Consider the following 16,468-nt stretch of genomic DNA (forward strand, 5'->3'; position numbering starts at 1 on the left):
ACGTTTCTCAGACTACTAGATGGTTTCAGAAAAACATATGCGCTAGAGAAAATATCAAACCACTTTTTAACTACACATGAAGTATCTCATTTAATAAACTAATAAATAAGAAAAATTTTGAATAGGGACTCAACACTCTGAGGTTGAAAGGTTCTCCCAAAATGTGCATTTGTTCTTCTTTACATTCATTTACAGAAATTCAGAGATCTCCCAAGACCAAATAATCCTCCTTCATTGTCTTTTGAAAGTCATGTCTACTTTGTGGGGTAACATGCCTTACAGCGGTGTGACTGCTAAAGCACGGTAAAGTATTGCGTATTAATTGGTTTGTGTACAAGTGACTGGTGTGCACTAAAAATTCTCCAGGGAAGAATCCTTCTGTTGATGTAGCTGTGCCTAATTTAGGGGTTAGGTAGACTTAACCACGGCATGCAGGGCATAACATTTTTCACAGCCCTGAGCAATGTGGCTAGGTCGATCTAATTTTTAACTGTAGATGAGGCCTGAGATAAGGTTTCTGCAGTTTTAGATTTCCTTCCCTAAACTCTTCTCTCATTGTTTGTGGGCTGTTTTGTTAAAAATAACTATATTTTTATAACCTATAACTATATAGGTTCTGGTTAAATTTAGTTCTCCATTTCTTTTAAATTTAAAAGATAACTTTTCTTCTTGATTGCAACCTTCTGTGCTACAACAAATTAATGTCCTATTTTTCCTTCATAAAAGAAAGGACATAATCTACCTTACTAAATACTAATAATTAAGAGTTTGTTAGGTTAAAATCTTCAATTATGATCAAACATCTAGATCGGGGTAGGCAAACTTTTTGGCCTGAGGGCCAGATCTGGGTATGGAAATTGTATGGTGGGCCATGAATGCTCATGAAAGTGGGGGTTGGGGTGCGGCTGGGGGTGCGGGCTCTGGGACAGAGGGGTTCGGAGGGCAGGAGGGGGATCAGGGCTGGGGCAGGGGCGCGGGAGGGGGATCAGGGGAGCAGGCTCCAGGTGGTGCTTATCTCAAGCAGCTCCCAGAAGCAGCGGCATGTCCCCTCTACGGCTCCTATGCAGAGGCGTGGCCAGGCAGCTCTGCGCACTGCCTTATCCGCAGGGGCTGCCCCTTTAGCTCCCATTGGCTGCGGTTTCCAGCCAATGGGAGCTGTGGGGGTGGCGCTTGGGGTCGGGGCAGCGTGTGGAGCACCCTGGCTGCTCCTATGGGTAGGAGCTAAAGGGGGAACATGCTGCTGCTTCCAGGAGCCGCGCAGAGCAGGGCAAGCCCCCAACCGCACTCCCTGCCTGCAGCGCTGGAGTGGGGCAAGCCCCAGATCCCGCCCCCTGGCGGAAGCTCAAGGGACGGATTAAAATGTCTGGAGGCCCGGATGCAGCCCGGGCCGTAGTTTTCCCACCCCTGATCTAGATCTTGGGTCTATAGGTTTTAGACATCCAGGGTGAAGAACAAATTTCTAGCAAGAAGTTCAACTCGGCTTGTCTACACCAGGGGTTCTCAACCTTTTTCTTTCTGAGGCCCCCCCAACATGCTATAAAAATTCCATGGCCCACCGATGCCATATAAAAGCCAGAGCCAGCGTTAGAGGGTAGCAAGCAAGATAGCTGCCTGGGGCCCCAAACCACAGGCAGGCCAGCAAAGCCATATTGCTCAGGCTTCAACTTCAGCCCCAGGTGGCAAGGCTCAGGGCCCTGGGCTTCAGGCCTGCACAGCAGTGCTTCAACTTTCTGCCCTGGGCTCGAGCAAGTCTCACATTGTCCCTGCTTGGTGGACCTCCTGAAACCTGCTTGCAGCCCCCCTAGGGGGTCTGGACCCCTGGTTGAGAACTGCTGGTCTACACTACAAAATTTAGGTCAATTTAATTTAGGTTGACTACAACCATTGAAGTAATTCAATAGGTTGTTGGTGTCCACACTACCCTCCTCCTGCCGGTGGAACACGTCCTCACCAGGAGTGCTTGCACCCCTGCAGTGGGGCATTTTGGAGCACTGACAGCCACACGGGCTCACAGCTGGAGCCCCCCATCTGCTCAATTTCACAGCACAGAGTCTACCAGTAGTGAAATTAATGTTCTTGTCAACTTTATGCTGCTATTGTCTCCGCTCAGAGCAGCTGCACTCTGACAGCTCTGGGATGCTTAAAATTGTTGATTGGCTCTAGTTTTCAGGATATGCTATTGGGTCAGTATATACGACCCTTGACTTGGGAATGGCGGAGGATAAGTGAGTTATAAAGGGAAGGGATCTCAATTTAAACCAGAAATGACTAAAATACATCTTTGACTGGATCTATGAATAAATCTATGACTGGGTTTGGACAGTACTTGCTTTTTAGGCAAAACAATGAATGATGCAATCTGAAGCTGGTATTGCTTCATCCATGATATGAATTGCATCATGTTATTCCTAGAAGTCATGGATGATGCAATCATAACGAAGCTTACATCACTCTGCTGAACAAATTGCCCTATATCAGCTCTAGAAATCATACAGTGTCGTGCTCTCTTATTTGTCAGTGTTTGATTTTGCAAAGGGACACATTTCTGTTTAGCCAAAGTGAGCAGAGATGCCTCGTACTTGTGTGAACAGTGCAGATAACTTCTGCTATGTTTGTGGTGAAGTGACTTTTGCATCACAAAAGCGCAGTATAACCACTATGGTTAAGAAAGACTATCACCTTTATTTTGGCTGCAAAATTGGAGATCAGGACAAGAGGTGGGCCCCACACATATGCTGCAACACTTGTGCAACAAATCTTTGCCAGTGGTTGAACAGGAAAAGGAAATCTATGCCTTTTGCAGTGCCAATGATTTGGAGAGAGCCAACCGATCATACCAGCAATTGTTACTTCTGCATGGTGCCTCCAGTTGGGAAAGGTGTGTCAAAGAAGAAAAAGTGGACTGTGCATTATCGAAACATTCCATCAGCTATACGCCCAGTACCCCACGGAGAAGGACTGCCGGTTCCTGATGCACCAGAATCATTCTCGCTTGAGTCAGACGAGGAAGAGGAAGAGGATGAAACTTCTGGTCCTGAACCATCAATGTCACAGGATCCACATTTTCTCCCATCCTCCTCCTCTGAACCCCACCTCATAACACAAGGTGAACTGAATGACCTTGTCAGGGATTTGGAACTACCCAAGAGTAAGGCAGAGCTGTTGGGCTCCAGACTACAGCAGTGGAATCTCCTGGCAGGTGATGTTAGGGTTTCCATGTTCCGTGACCGTCAAAAGGATCTTGTCCCATTCTTCTTCATGGAAGGTGATCTTGTAGCCTGCATCAACATCGATGGTGCGATGGCAGCCCTCAACATCGTTCACGATCCAGATGAGTGGAGACTGTTCATTGATTCATCGAAGACGAGTCTTAAAGCTGTTTTACTGCATAATGGCAATTTTTGCCATCAATTCCAGTTGGTCATGCAGTCCATCTGAAGGAAACCTATGACAACATGAAACAACTTTTGAGGTGCATAAACTATGACCAACATCAGTGGCAGCTTTGTGGCGATTTGAAGGTTGTTGATCTCTTGCTTGGTCTGCAGACTGGATACACAAAGTACTGCTGTTTTCTCTGCGAATGGGATAGTCGTGCAAGAGATTCCCACTACATCAAGAAAGATTGGCCACTCCAACAGTCATTGGAGCCTGGGAGGAAAAGTGTTCAGCATCCACCACTTGTTGAATCAAGGAAGATTTTGTTACCACCCTTACACATCAAGCTGGGTCTGATGAAGAACTTGGTCAAGGCCATTGACAAAACACAAGCAGCTTTCAAGTACCTCCGTGGAAAATTTCCAAGGTTAAGTGAAGCTAAGATAAAGGAAGGTGTCTTTGTTGGTCCTCAGATTTGTGAACTTCTTCGAGATGATTCATTCGACCATGCACTGCGTGGCAAGGAAAAGACGGCATGGAAAGCCTTCTAGTTAGTGGCAATAAATTTTCTCGGAAACAACAAGGCAGACAACTACAGGTTGTTGGTGGAAAACCTCCTCAAGGCATACAAAAGCCTTGGTTGCAACATGTCATTAAAGATACATTTTTTGCACTCTCATCTAGATTTTTTTCCACCGAACTGCGGAGCAGTGAGCGACGAGCACGGCGAGCGATTTCACCAGGACATTGCAACAATGGAGAAACGCTATCAGGGCAAATGGAGCCCATCAATGCTTGCAGACTATTGCTGGACAGTGACAAGAGATGCTCCATTTAATGAATACAAGAGACAAGCCAAGAAGCGCCAAGTAGACATTGAATAGGACTAAACTATGTACAGAATAGTTTTTTGCCTTTTGTTTCATAATAAATTTTATTTATATAACCCTTTTGCTGATTTTTAAAGTGTTACATAAACAGGACAGGTGAAATATTATCATGTAAAGCAACCATAAACACATGAAAAGACCTAGGTTTACAATTTATGATTAAAACTCTACTATGTACACAATATACATAGACATAAAATGTAAAAACTTAAATATCTTAGAAACAGTAGCCAATCAGTTGTTTTAATTGTCATATTTGAATTCAGCACATCAAAATACATAATAAATAGCACATTTTATCTCTGAAGCAGACGACTTCTCAAAAATTGTAGACCAGTGTTATCTTTGTAGTGTAGACCAAGCTTCATTAAGTTGAGGCTAATACCATTTTAATATTCCTTGTCCTGGTCTATAGTAGTTTTTTTGTATTTTTTTACAATGATACTGGCTGTTTGTCTTTTCAAAGTACAGTGGTTGTGGTTTGTGGAATTTGTTAGTGGTGAAACATCCTGCTTTTTGTAGCCTCGGTCAAAGTTTTCAGAGCCTTTTTGACTATTTAAATGCAAGCATCTTTTAGCACCTTACACCACTCTGTATACACTTTCTAATATAAATAAACCACAGTCAAACTTGAATTGGAGGATGTAGAAAGTGACCCAAAGCGATTAGAGACGTTGGGGCTGCTGCAGGCAGTGAAGAGATTTTTGTCCCATTAAATCTGACATCCCGGAAGAGAAAATAAGCATACACATTGCAATAAAGCAAGTTTATTTTTTATCTTCTTCTTATCCTAAGGGCTTCCAGTAATTAAACAGTAAAATTACTGGAGTGGATCTGGATTCATGGTTAGGAGGGAGTCTGTTTCAGGTGGTCCACTGTAGGAGAATAGGAACTGGTAGGATAAGCATTCTTCTGGCAATTCTTGAACAACAAATTAGAATCCTGTAAAACACAAACTTCTTATTAAACACTCTGTGCTGCCAGTGTCCTGTATGGGATTTTAAAGTGATCACACACTATTTCCCTGAGAAGTGCACTAAAGGTTTAACATTGTATCAAAGAAAATGGAATTTCAGCACAGTTATTTTATTGAGTCGAGTTAATAGTATATTGTGCCAAAATATGTCATAGCTTAGCTCCATTTCAGTCATTAGAGAAGAAGGTAAGTGGAGGGGAAATGATCCAGTAGTTCAAAATTATTTAAACTAGAAGCATACTGTATTGAATTAAATTTATTTTGGGGAAAGGTAATATAGGCTTTAACTGTTGTTAATGCTTAATGTTCTGTAGCATTCTTAACAGAAATAATTGAATATCAGCACATTAGTGATCCAGTCAGTGTAGTTTGGTTTGAGTGATTTTAAAGCTTACTGCAGTATTCATTTGAATGCAGTCTGATGAGCTAATTGGTGAATGATGCCATAATTTATTTGTAATGATAAAACTTATTTCAGATGAACAGTTCCAGTCATTCTTAAATACGTTATTTGAAAAGAAGAAAAGGGGCTTGTATGGTTCCTAGAGAATTTCAGTACTAGACTGTTGTTCTGTCAGAAAGCTGTCTAAAATATTCTGTTGCTTCTTTTGCATGTTAATTTTGCACTGCTTTGATCCATCTTGGTTTTAGCAGTCTTTCAGCATAAGGTGTTTTTTAAATGTCAATTGACCTTTTAGCTTAAAATGTTTCAGCTTGTGGGCCTGAGTCAAGGGGAAAATGTCTGACATAAGTTTTAAGATAGATCTGAAGTCAAAAACAAAAAATGTCACAGATAAGTTGGAAAAACAAGTTCTGAAATAGCTAACATTGTTTTGAATGCTAGCTAATTTTTACAGCACTTTCTGCTTAGGTCCGCTTGGTATCTTATGTAAGGCTCAATGAGAAATGAACCAAAGCATGAACAGATTAATGATTCATTCCTCAGAGAATCTTAACTGTATACCGATGAATTTGGCTTTAATACCATCAGCAATATGTTTTTGAAACAGGGAGGGACTGCTACCCAGAAGCCTTTTTTTTAGAACAAATAGGTAGGTGGAACTGAAATTTTTTTCATTCCATTCAAGGTTTTTGCAGTAGGCTGAGTCACTTCAGAGATAACATCATTTTTGCTGAAATCCCATGGAGACCTTAAAACAATTATCAGAAAACTGAACACGGTGTTAGGAATGTAAGTTTTAAGGTTGTTTGCTGAAGATAAAGGTTCCTTAAACATTTAAGGAGGAGAAAAAAATTAGAAGCTGCTCAACAATTTTTCTACTCAATCCAAGTGACGTAGACTGTTCCATGTGATAAGGTAAAGAGAAGAATCAAGATTGGAGTAGAGCCTTTGAAAAGCTAAGTTGTTACAATAAGAAGTAATCTCCCTTTCAGTTTTTTTTTTTTTTTTTTTAAAGGACTTGACATACCTTGTTCAAGTATGACATACAGACATTCATCCTTAAAATAAAGCAGAGGGTGAAAGCTCAACAGTGAAGCAAAAAACATTTTTTTGTTTGATGTCACAAGACCAAGTAAAACCACCAGGCCTGGGTGAAGGACATTCTGTAGCCTGAAGCAGACAACATGGCAATGGACTGCTCATGATGCAGCAACAGGAGAGATGATAGAAGGATTTAAAATAGCACCTAAACCATAGCATCATAGGAAAGCTATGGAAGAAGCTAGTATCTTTTTTTTGTACCTACATAATCAAATTTAGCCCAGAATGCTTGGTAGCATCATGGTAACACCTTTGTCTTCAGGAAATAGAAAACAAGTGTGATGGTTTTCTTATATATATTTTATAACTTTTAGACCTATTGCATATGGGATTGACAATCATTTTATACAGATTTTAAACAGGTGTCCCAGTATTAGAATGAGTTGAAATAGAAATGGAATATAATAGAAGTTAACTACTCAGAATTCTTATAATAAATTTGATGATGCTGTAAACTTCAAACTTCAGTTTGCATTCAGAATATATAGGACTTTTATAGAAGACTTGCTAAATTCATCAGAGGCAAAGATGATTTTTCATTGCTAAATAAATGAGTTGGTTGATACTTTTGGCTTTTAGGAATATAAAATTTTGTGTGACACTATGGAGTGTTTCATTGGCCAATATAAAATCATTACCTTTGCAATAGTTTCAAATATAAGAAGCTCGCATACATTCTGAAAGAAAAAGTCTGTAGGAAATGAAAAACTTTGTAGCTCTTCCTTTTTACTTCTCCATTTGCTAAGCTTTTTCACCAGCTCTGATCCTTCCCTCTTTGGTAATTTGTACTGCCCTGCAGGAGTATAGTAATTTTAATCGATGATCTATCCCTGTTCTGGGGTAGATTGCAGGCTAAGGCATAAAGCCACATAGATAAAGGGGTATGTGTTTGTGTAAGGGTTTCATGCTGGCAATAGAAACTCTTGTAAGCATTTATATCAATTTTGGCGAAAGTGCCTGTGGACAGGGAAAATATTTTGAAACCAATTTTTTTTCATTTTGGAAAATTTTCATTTCAGAATTTCTATTGACATGTCATGAAATAATGTAAAAATAATTAAAAATGAAGAAAAATCATAAAATTCCAAAAACAAAAATTGAGACCGCAGAAAGTGAATTTTTTGGATTTTCTATTTGCCCCAAAATTTCAAAAATATTTGGGTTTGTCTCAAATGAGAATGAAAACAAATTTCAGAACATAGAAATTCCCTGCAAAATAGCAATTCCAAATTTTTACCAGCTCTGTCAGCACTAGAATTCCCTGGTTCTTGCTTATTGTCTTTTCCCTTTCCAGGAGTGTGGAGAGGGAGGATCCTCATGTCCTCCGCCCTCTCTTGATCACCCATTCATGCAGTTAGGCACAGTCTAACCTAAACTAATTTTGGTGTTGTTTATTGGAAGTAGAGTGAACATCACAAGTACAATTAAAAATCAGCTTGACGACTCAGGTGAGAGAATGTTTTAGAACACACACTAATTGTGAAAACCAATTGGAATACAGTATATTTATTCAAGTAGGTTTGCAGTGAGTATTCAGAATTAACTTCCCAGTGGCTGAATTGGATTTTTGTGGAACCAATGCTATTTTTTGAAGCTGCCCTCTGGTGTCCCAGAACCTAGGGTTCTCTACACAAGGATGAATTGGAAAATGAATCCGAATTAACTAAAGGTCTGAATTAAAAGTGAATTAGTTAAACTACACTAAATCTCAGTGTGGATGTTCTCGTTCAGAATTAAAATGACGTAAATTAAATTTAGCTTACTTTACTTTGGAAGTGAATTAAGCTAAACTGAATCAAGACCACATCAGTTCTCACTGAGGCTTTGTTTGCATTAGATACTTACATCAGCATTCCTATCTGTCTCAGGGGTGTGAAAAATCCACACCCCCTGGGAGACATAGCTATACCAGCCTAAACTCTGGTGTAGACAGTGCTAGGTTTCTGAAAGAATTCTGTTGACCTAGCTACCACCTCTCGGGGAGGTGGATTACCTGTGCCGACAGCTGAATTCTTCCCGTCATCATAGGTAGTGTCTACACTGAAGCGATACAGCTGCAGCAGTGCAACTGCGCGGCTGTAGCATTTTAAGTATAGACATACCTTGAGTATCCACACAGGGGTTTAATGCAGTTTAACTAATCCACTTTTAATTCATACTGTTAGGGCTTGGCTACACTTACTGGAAGATCGATACTGCTGCGATCGATGCATCTTCACAGACCCGCTAAATCGACTGCCAATCGCTTTCCCGTCGACTCCTGTACTACACTTGATCGAGAAGAGTAAGGGGAGTTGACGGGAGAGCATCACATAGTGTGGACTCCGCGGTAAGTAGATCTTAGCTACGTCGATTTGAGTTACACTATTCACGTAACTCAAATTGCGTAGCTTAGATCGACTTTTCCCTTCCCATTCCCTAACAATGCCTTAGTTAATTGGGATTAATTTTCCTATAAATCCCCATATAGGCAAATCCTGAGTTTTCTTTTGGAAAAAAAAATTCGGTCTGTTGTCCTCAAGGCTGTGAAAATAACCTTTAAAAATGTGAAGAGCGTAAAATGGATGCAGTATGGTATTCCTGAATCTGTGCAGCCTGGAATAATAGGTCTGAGAGAGGCCCCTGATTTGGGGGACATATATTATCACTATTTTCCTGTGAAACTTTGCTAAGGAATTTAGCAGTGTTTGCAGAGCTGCTACATTCACGTTGTCAATAGTAACCATTGACACATGAGACTGCGAATACACACTGTTCCATTTTGTGCACATGCCTAAGTAGTCCACCCATTTTCAAACAATCAGTTTCAAAAAGGCAGCTGAAAATGCTTTTGTCTTTCCAATGAGCTATTGGGAGATTTCTAGAGAAACTTTTCTCTCAGCCACTCAGATTTAATTATTAAACTAATGGGTGTTATTTCTGGCTTGTAAGAGGTTTAATAATTGGTAAGGAGAATGGAGAATCATCTGAGAAGTGACTTAACATTCAACAGAGAGGGAGGGTGTGTGAGGCAATATCTTTCATTGGACCAACTTCTGTGGGTGAAAGAGAGAGCTTTTGAGCTGCACAGAGCTTGTCTTGTACACAGCAAACAACAATTAATGTTCAACAGTCTTTTATCACCTTGGCTTTCTTGAATAATACATAGGAGGGAGAAATTTTTGCTTTATCGGGTTACATGAAACAAGTATATTTTTTAAATCTACACTATTTAAAAACAAATATTGCATTTACAACAATTGCTTTTAGATAAACTCTCCTGCCAGTTAATTGACCTTGAGGCTTATGAGCCCTCACCTTGGGACTCACAACTCCCATTGAAGTAAATTATTTAGTTGTGAGCCCGCAATACCAGTCTGTTGGTTACATACGTGTCTATACTTAATATTCTGCACTTTTATCTGGAATGCATATTTTAATAAGGCAAGTAACCAACATGATAATCTTCTTAAAATTTGGGTTTAGTAGGCTGGAAAAGATAGAAGCTGCTAGTCTGCAACAGCAATTGGTTTTCATAGGATGAAACAAGCCGAAAACTACAATAAAAAACAGTTGAGCAATATTCCTGTGTACTCCTGGCAGAAATAACATTTTTATTGATGTTACCGTGTTATAGAGTAAGGGTGGAACGGGAAAGGATAAAAAGAAAGAAAAATAGTGAGATTTATCAAGACTGGTAAACCTAAAATTAGGCTTACCAGAGTTGACCTGGTTTGAGTGTTTGCCTGTTGCACCATGATCCCTACCTTGCCTGCTTTGTTTTTGATGCCAAATGTAGGGTATCCTAATTTACAAGTTTCTTATACATTCTTTTAAAAGAGAGTCATTTACTTGATTTTCCAAAACTACCAGCTCTGTCACCTCACTAGGACATCAAGATTTTAATCACACAACAATTGTCATTTTGGACCACTAAGGCCACAGATTTAATCACCCAATAGGCTGTTCTCTAAAATGAAAGCTGAAACATTGTTAAAATCCTAGCAAGCTGACCCATTAAGAATCACAGCCTTGGGGGGCTTGAAAAAAATTGCTATCTGAATCATGAATGGTATGAAATCAAGCACTCTTATTTACCCTCTCATAATATGTGAACAAGAAGGCATTTGGAGACTGAAAATTCAACAAATTTGTATATGAGGAAAGGAAATACTACTATAAACTTGCTCCGAGAGGTTATGTAGACTAAATGTTTGGTGGAATTCAAAAAAGATTTGACAGTTTAGTGGATAATGAGAATTTCAACAACTTTATGATCACAGGTTCCTAATTTTAAAATGTTTCTCTTCCTTCTTGATGGGTACAAATGTTACGCAAACAAGAAACTGAATCCACAAAGTGCTGTGAAATGTACTAAGTAATGAAATAAATGGTTTCTCTGTCCAGTTCTTTCTCTATCAGTTATAGTAATTTTAGGTGTTACTTGTAACCATAGCACTTCAAAAATATCAGTAATTTTTGTTTGTTTGTTTTAAGATGAAGATACTTAAGCCTGTGTCTGTGCAGCATTCCCTGTTCTTAATGGAGTAGGCAAGAAGAGACTGCTGTTGGTAATCAAACTTGAGTCTCTCAAATAGAACCACCATTAGGCAAACAGTGTGTTTTTTATTAGTGCTGTTACAGTCGTTCGGCCACAGTCTCAAACCCATCTCAGACTAGTGTTTCATGAAATCTCATTGGACTTGGGCTGATACTGTACATGCCCTCTCCCTCCCTACATCTGTCATCCTCTGGTAGCAAGAGAAGGGTGGATTGGTCTGACAGTGGTCCCCTTTCCCAGAATCTTGTAATGGTTCCAAACTGTTACACTCCCCCATTTTACTATTTTGAATGGAAGGGGAAGCTGGGTATCATTACTGTTCACACTGCATCTCTTAAAAATTCCATCATGACATTTTAGAAAGTAAGAAGGCTGCATGATCCTACACGTCATAGGCAGAGGGCAGTGAGATGTGCTGTCTGTTCTGTTGCAGCCACTGATAAAGTATGCTGCTGGGTTGGTAGTGTCCATCAAGGCTTAACTCATACCTTGTCACTTTTAGCAATCTTGTATGTAAGCTTGACAGCATAAATTTCATTAGATCTATAAATGCAGTGACTGGTCTAGTGTAGTTCACACATTGTAATCATCACGTTTTATTCATTTACACTTGACTCATCCTGAACCAAAAAAAGAAACTGAAGGTGTGGTAATATATATATATTTTAGCTTGTAACAGTAAAAGTGCTAATTCTTTATGCATGTGATTATTTTTAAATTTAATAGTTGTGTCTCAGAAATGCTTTTCTCTTGCAACTAAAGTATAGTAGAACCTCAGAGTTATGAACTGACCTGTCAACCAAACACCTCATTTGGAACCGGAAGTATGCAATCAGGCAGCAGCAGGGGAAAAAAGAAAAAACCTATATAGTACAGTACTATGTTAAGCGTAAACTGCTAAAGAAAATAAAGGGAAAGTTTAAAAAAAAAAAATTTGACAAGGTAAGGAAACTGTTTCTGTGCTTGTTTCATTTAAATTAAGATGGTTAAAAGCAGCATTTTTCTTCTCCACAGTAAAGCTTCAAAGCTTTATTAAGCTAATGTTAATCTGTAAACTTTTGAAAGAACAACCATAACGTTTTGTTGAGAGTTACCAACATTTTAAAGTTACAGACAACCTCCATTCCCAAGGTGTTCGTAACTCTGATGTTCTACTGTATGTACAGAATTATCTGTTGCTCTGTATGTATTGGTCAGTCAGCATATCTGTCTTAGACCCCAGATGGGCTTATAACTTGGTTTTTGAAGAATAATTCAGCCGGGAGCACTTAAAAAAAAAAACATGTTTGAAGTTTCTTTATTTTTGCCCTTGATGCTATAAAATAAATCCCCATCTCAAAGCACATTTTTTGTGCTCTTATTGTACCACCTAAAATAACATCCATGTTTAATCGGGATTTCTGATGGGCTATTGAGTATTCCCATAGTAAGAACTTGTGAATGTAGATATTTGTAAAATTAAATTGAAGATTGAACTGCCATGTCATTTTAGGTCAGCTAATACTGCACTTGCTTTTAAAAAATCATTTCTTAAGTATTTGTACTGTACAGAATGGACAGAATACTATGAATATTACACTTTTTAACAATGTTGTACAAGTTCCAAAAAAGGCCAGAGCAGTATTTCTCTTAGTATTTTAAAATGTTGATATTATTTACGTGGCAAGTTTTAATAGTTACAAGGGTCAGGGGTGTGAGCAGCATAGTTAAGCTGACCTAAGTCCCCATGTAGGCAGTGGTAGGTAGACAAAAGAATTCTTTTGTCAACCTACTTACTGCCTCTCAGGAAGGTGGATTACCTATGCTGATGCGAGAATCCCTCTCCTCCGCATAGGTAGTATCTACACTGCAGCGTTTTAACTGTAGACAGGCCCTCAGTTATACCCTATTACCACTGCTGCTTCATTAATCAAAACTACAAATGCATGGAATATAAATTGCCACACTCTACAGTATTGTCTGTCATCGTACTATATATCTGTGTCATCTTTTTAACATGCTTCTTTCTCCCTGCCTTCGCCAAGAGTGGTGGAGCTGTGGCTTCACATTATTTCAGGTCTTCTTTTAATGGAAGCAAATGCCAGCAAGCTTGTACAAACATCTTCACCAGGCCAGAGTGCAGCCAAAACTCACAGACTTTATCACCTTACTTTAATTAACAATCACACTAATTTGGATTTTATTCCAGCTAATACACCTCTACCTCGATATAACGCTGTCCTCGGGAGCCAAAAAATCTTACTGCGTTATAGGTGAAATCGCGTTATATCGAACTTGCTTTGATCAGCCGGAGTGCGCAGCCCCGCCCCCCCGGAGCACTGCTGTTCCGCGTTATATCAGAATTCATGTTATATCGGGTCGCGTTATATCGAGGTAGAGGTGTATTCACGAAGCTACAGCATCCACCAAACACAGATTTCAGTTCCCTGTTCTGTGTTAGAATTTATTTGGGGCTACATATGTGTTGAACAGAGAAGAGGGGGATAATATAGCTTGACATCTTCCTCTCTTCCAATTCCCTCAGGATTTACAGGGTTTTTAGCTGCTTTGATGTGTAAGCCTTGTCCACTTACCAATATACTCTTTAGAATGACGTACCTCTATTAGTTGATTAAATGTTTATTCAAATGTCTGTGCATGTGTATCCAGTAAGTAAAGGATTTAAACAGCTTTTCAGTTTCTAATCCAGCCCAAATAATTTATCTTCCGGTAAGTTTTTTTTTTTTTTTTTTTTTTTTTTTTAAATGTTGAGAGCAATATGGAGATGTATAATGGTACACAATTCAGAAAGGGCTGTATGATCACAGGCTTTTGGGCAATTAGTAATTTGCAGTAGCAGAGTAAAATAAATTGGAGCTGTGTGGCACTGTACATGGCCAGTTGTGTTTTGATAGATTGTGAAATATTACCTGGACCAAAGGTCACATTTTTAATTTATAAGTAAGCCCCTTCGTTTTCAGTTTAAACAGATTTTTACCGAAAAATGCCCAGATTTTACAAAAAGTATTGTTCATTTTTTTCTGATTTTCACTCTACTTTTTAATCATTCAAATATATAAAAAATAACTTGTTTTATTGGGAAACTACAATACATTGCATGTGATATATGTATTACGATAATACATTAGTCTGTGTTTATGCAAAGCTGCCTCTTGGGAGTAAGGCTATGAATTAGTCTAGAAGATACATACAATAAACAAACAGGCACACACGCAAGCTGTGAAGCTCATGGGCATCTGAATGTCCTGATGAATCTGGTTTAAACCAGATAACGGTTTAAAGATCTGACACATCAAAATGGGAAGAAAACGAAAATCTGTATCAGAATATGTTTCAAAACACAAAGAAGTACAGTATTTGAAAGTTTGAAAAAACAAAAACAGGAGAAAAGGATGAAGTTGAGTGTATGTGCTGCAAATGGTGCGGTTTAATTATTAAATGTAAATATTTATAAGCAATTAGTTCTAAGTCTACAACAGTAAACTATTTATTCAAATGAAAAGTTATATTTGGGGATTAGACAGATGTTTGTTTTCTTAAACTCAGGTGGCATTGTGTTTTGAGTTCTGTTTTAGTTCTGCGGCAAACCACATTGATGATCGGAGTTCAAAGCATTAATCTACTGAATATTCTCCCTTCCCCCCCGGTCTTTCCGTCCACCAAAATAAACCCCGATGTTTACCCAGAAAAATTAATAATAGTTTTTTGCACTGATTGTCACTTGTTTTTGTTCTTGTCGTAATAAACCGTGATAAATTCCTGTGAAAAATTAAATAAATTAAAAATGAAAACAAAGGGCTCTATTTATAGGATAGTATTACTTCTCCCTACCCGCCCCCCAGCCTCTTTTGCTATAGCAAAGTAATGTAGAGCTTGAGTATTACCTCAACAGAGCAGAAAGATAACCAGCTTCATGCTGATGCAAATATATACAAAGTTGATGTACTATGAAAAAGGTGGTTAATAACCTCCAATTAGTGAGTTACAAAGGGTTGAAAATATAGTTGACAGTTGAATTCCCCATAATCAGTGCAAACATCACCCAGTGTAATACCCAGAGATAGTTTGGATGAGCTAAGACTATTTTGGTGCAAAGGACTGGGCAGCTGTGGGGTGACTGGGAGCTCTGGGGCCCCCACCACCCATGGGGACTCAGAGCTCCAGGGTCCCCTGCCCCCAGCAGCGGAGGGGAGCGGCAAGGTTCCCCTGCCCCCTCCCATGCGGTGGGGAGCTGTGGGAATCCCCCTGCCGCCACCACAGTGGGGAGCTGCTGGGGTACCCCCCTGCCCCGCGGCGGTAGCCGGGGAGCTGCCGGGGTACCCCCCCCTACCTCCGGCAGCTGGGAGCTACTAGGGTACCCCCACTGCCCAGGGCGGCTGGGAGGTTGGGGGCCCACTGCCTCCCAATCGGGGGTACTTTACAACTCCCTGCTTCTGCAGGAGGCAGCAGGACCCTGCAGCTCCGTCGCCGGGGCTGAAGTCATGGAGGTCTTTGGCAGGCACGGATTCCGTGACTTCCGCGACCTCCCTGATAAAATCGTAGCCTTGGTCATGGGAAATCATTATGTGGAAGACAGATGAAATATTGCAAACAAATATTGAGATATTGCTTTCTATAATGGTAATATTACTTAGGGTACTACAAACTTCATATTTTAGACAGTCTATTTTAAAATAATTTAGGGAAAATATTACAATTGAACTGTTCAAATAAAACCTTCTGTTAATTTTCTTTTACAGATGGTGTAAACTTCAAAATTTTAAAATATAGGAAAGGAAAAAGCAAGCACAGTTACTGTAAGTATGCAGATTTCATGAACAATTTCTGAATTTTATACTATCTCAGCCTTAGCTTCAGTAGGGTTGCCAATTTTGATTGGATATATTCCTGGAGATTTCTTCACATGACATTTTAAACTTAATTAATCTTTAATTCTTGGAGACTCCAGGCCAATCCTGGAGGGTGAGAATCCTAAACTTCAGTGTAGTTACTGCTGCCTCATCAGTGAAGAGAAAATCAGACTTATTATGTACAGTAACTCCCCACTTAACGTCCTCTCGCTTAACGTTGTTTAGATCTTACGTTCCAACTCCATTACAGAACATGCTCATTTAAAGTTGTGCAATGCTCCCCTGTAACGTCATTTGGCTGCCTGCTTTGTCCACGGATGGCAGCCCCCC

General features: G+C 39.5%; 1 protein-coding gene across 1 annotated transcript in view; it reads left to right on the forward strand.

Moving 5' to 3' along the window:
• Nucleotides 1–218: 218 nt before the first annotated feature.
• The window catches only part of SGMS1 (sphingomyelin synthase 1), a 70,674-nt gene continuing 54,424 nt past the window's right edge, over nucleotides 219–16,468 (forward strand). Inside the window, exons 1-2 of the mRNA XM_026651073.1 lie at nucleotides 219–303; nucleotides 16,028–16,084. The gene's annotated coding sequence lies outside the window, so the exon portion shown is untranslated. The remainder of the gene's footprint in view (nucleotides 304–16,027; nucleotides 16,085–16,468) is intronic.

Source organism: Terrapene carolina, unplaced genomic scaffold (genome assembly GCF_002925995.2).
Source record: "Terrapene carolina triunguis isolate 2854851 unplaced genomic scaffold, T_m_triunguis-2.0 Scaffold95, whole genome shotgun sequence".
Taxonomy (NCBI): Eukaryota; Metazoa; Chordata; order Testudines; family Emydidae; genus Terrapene; species Terrapene triunguis.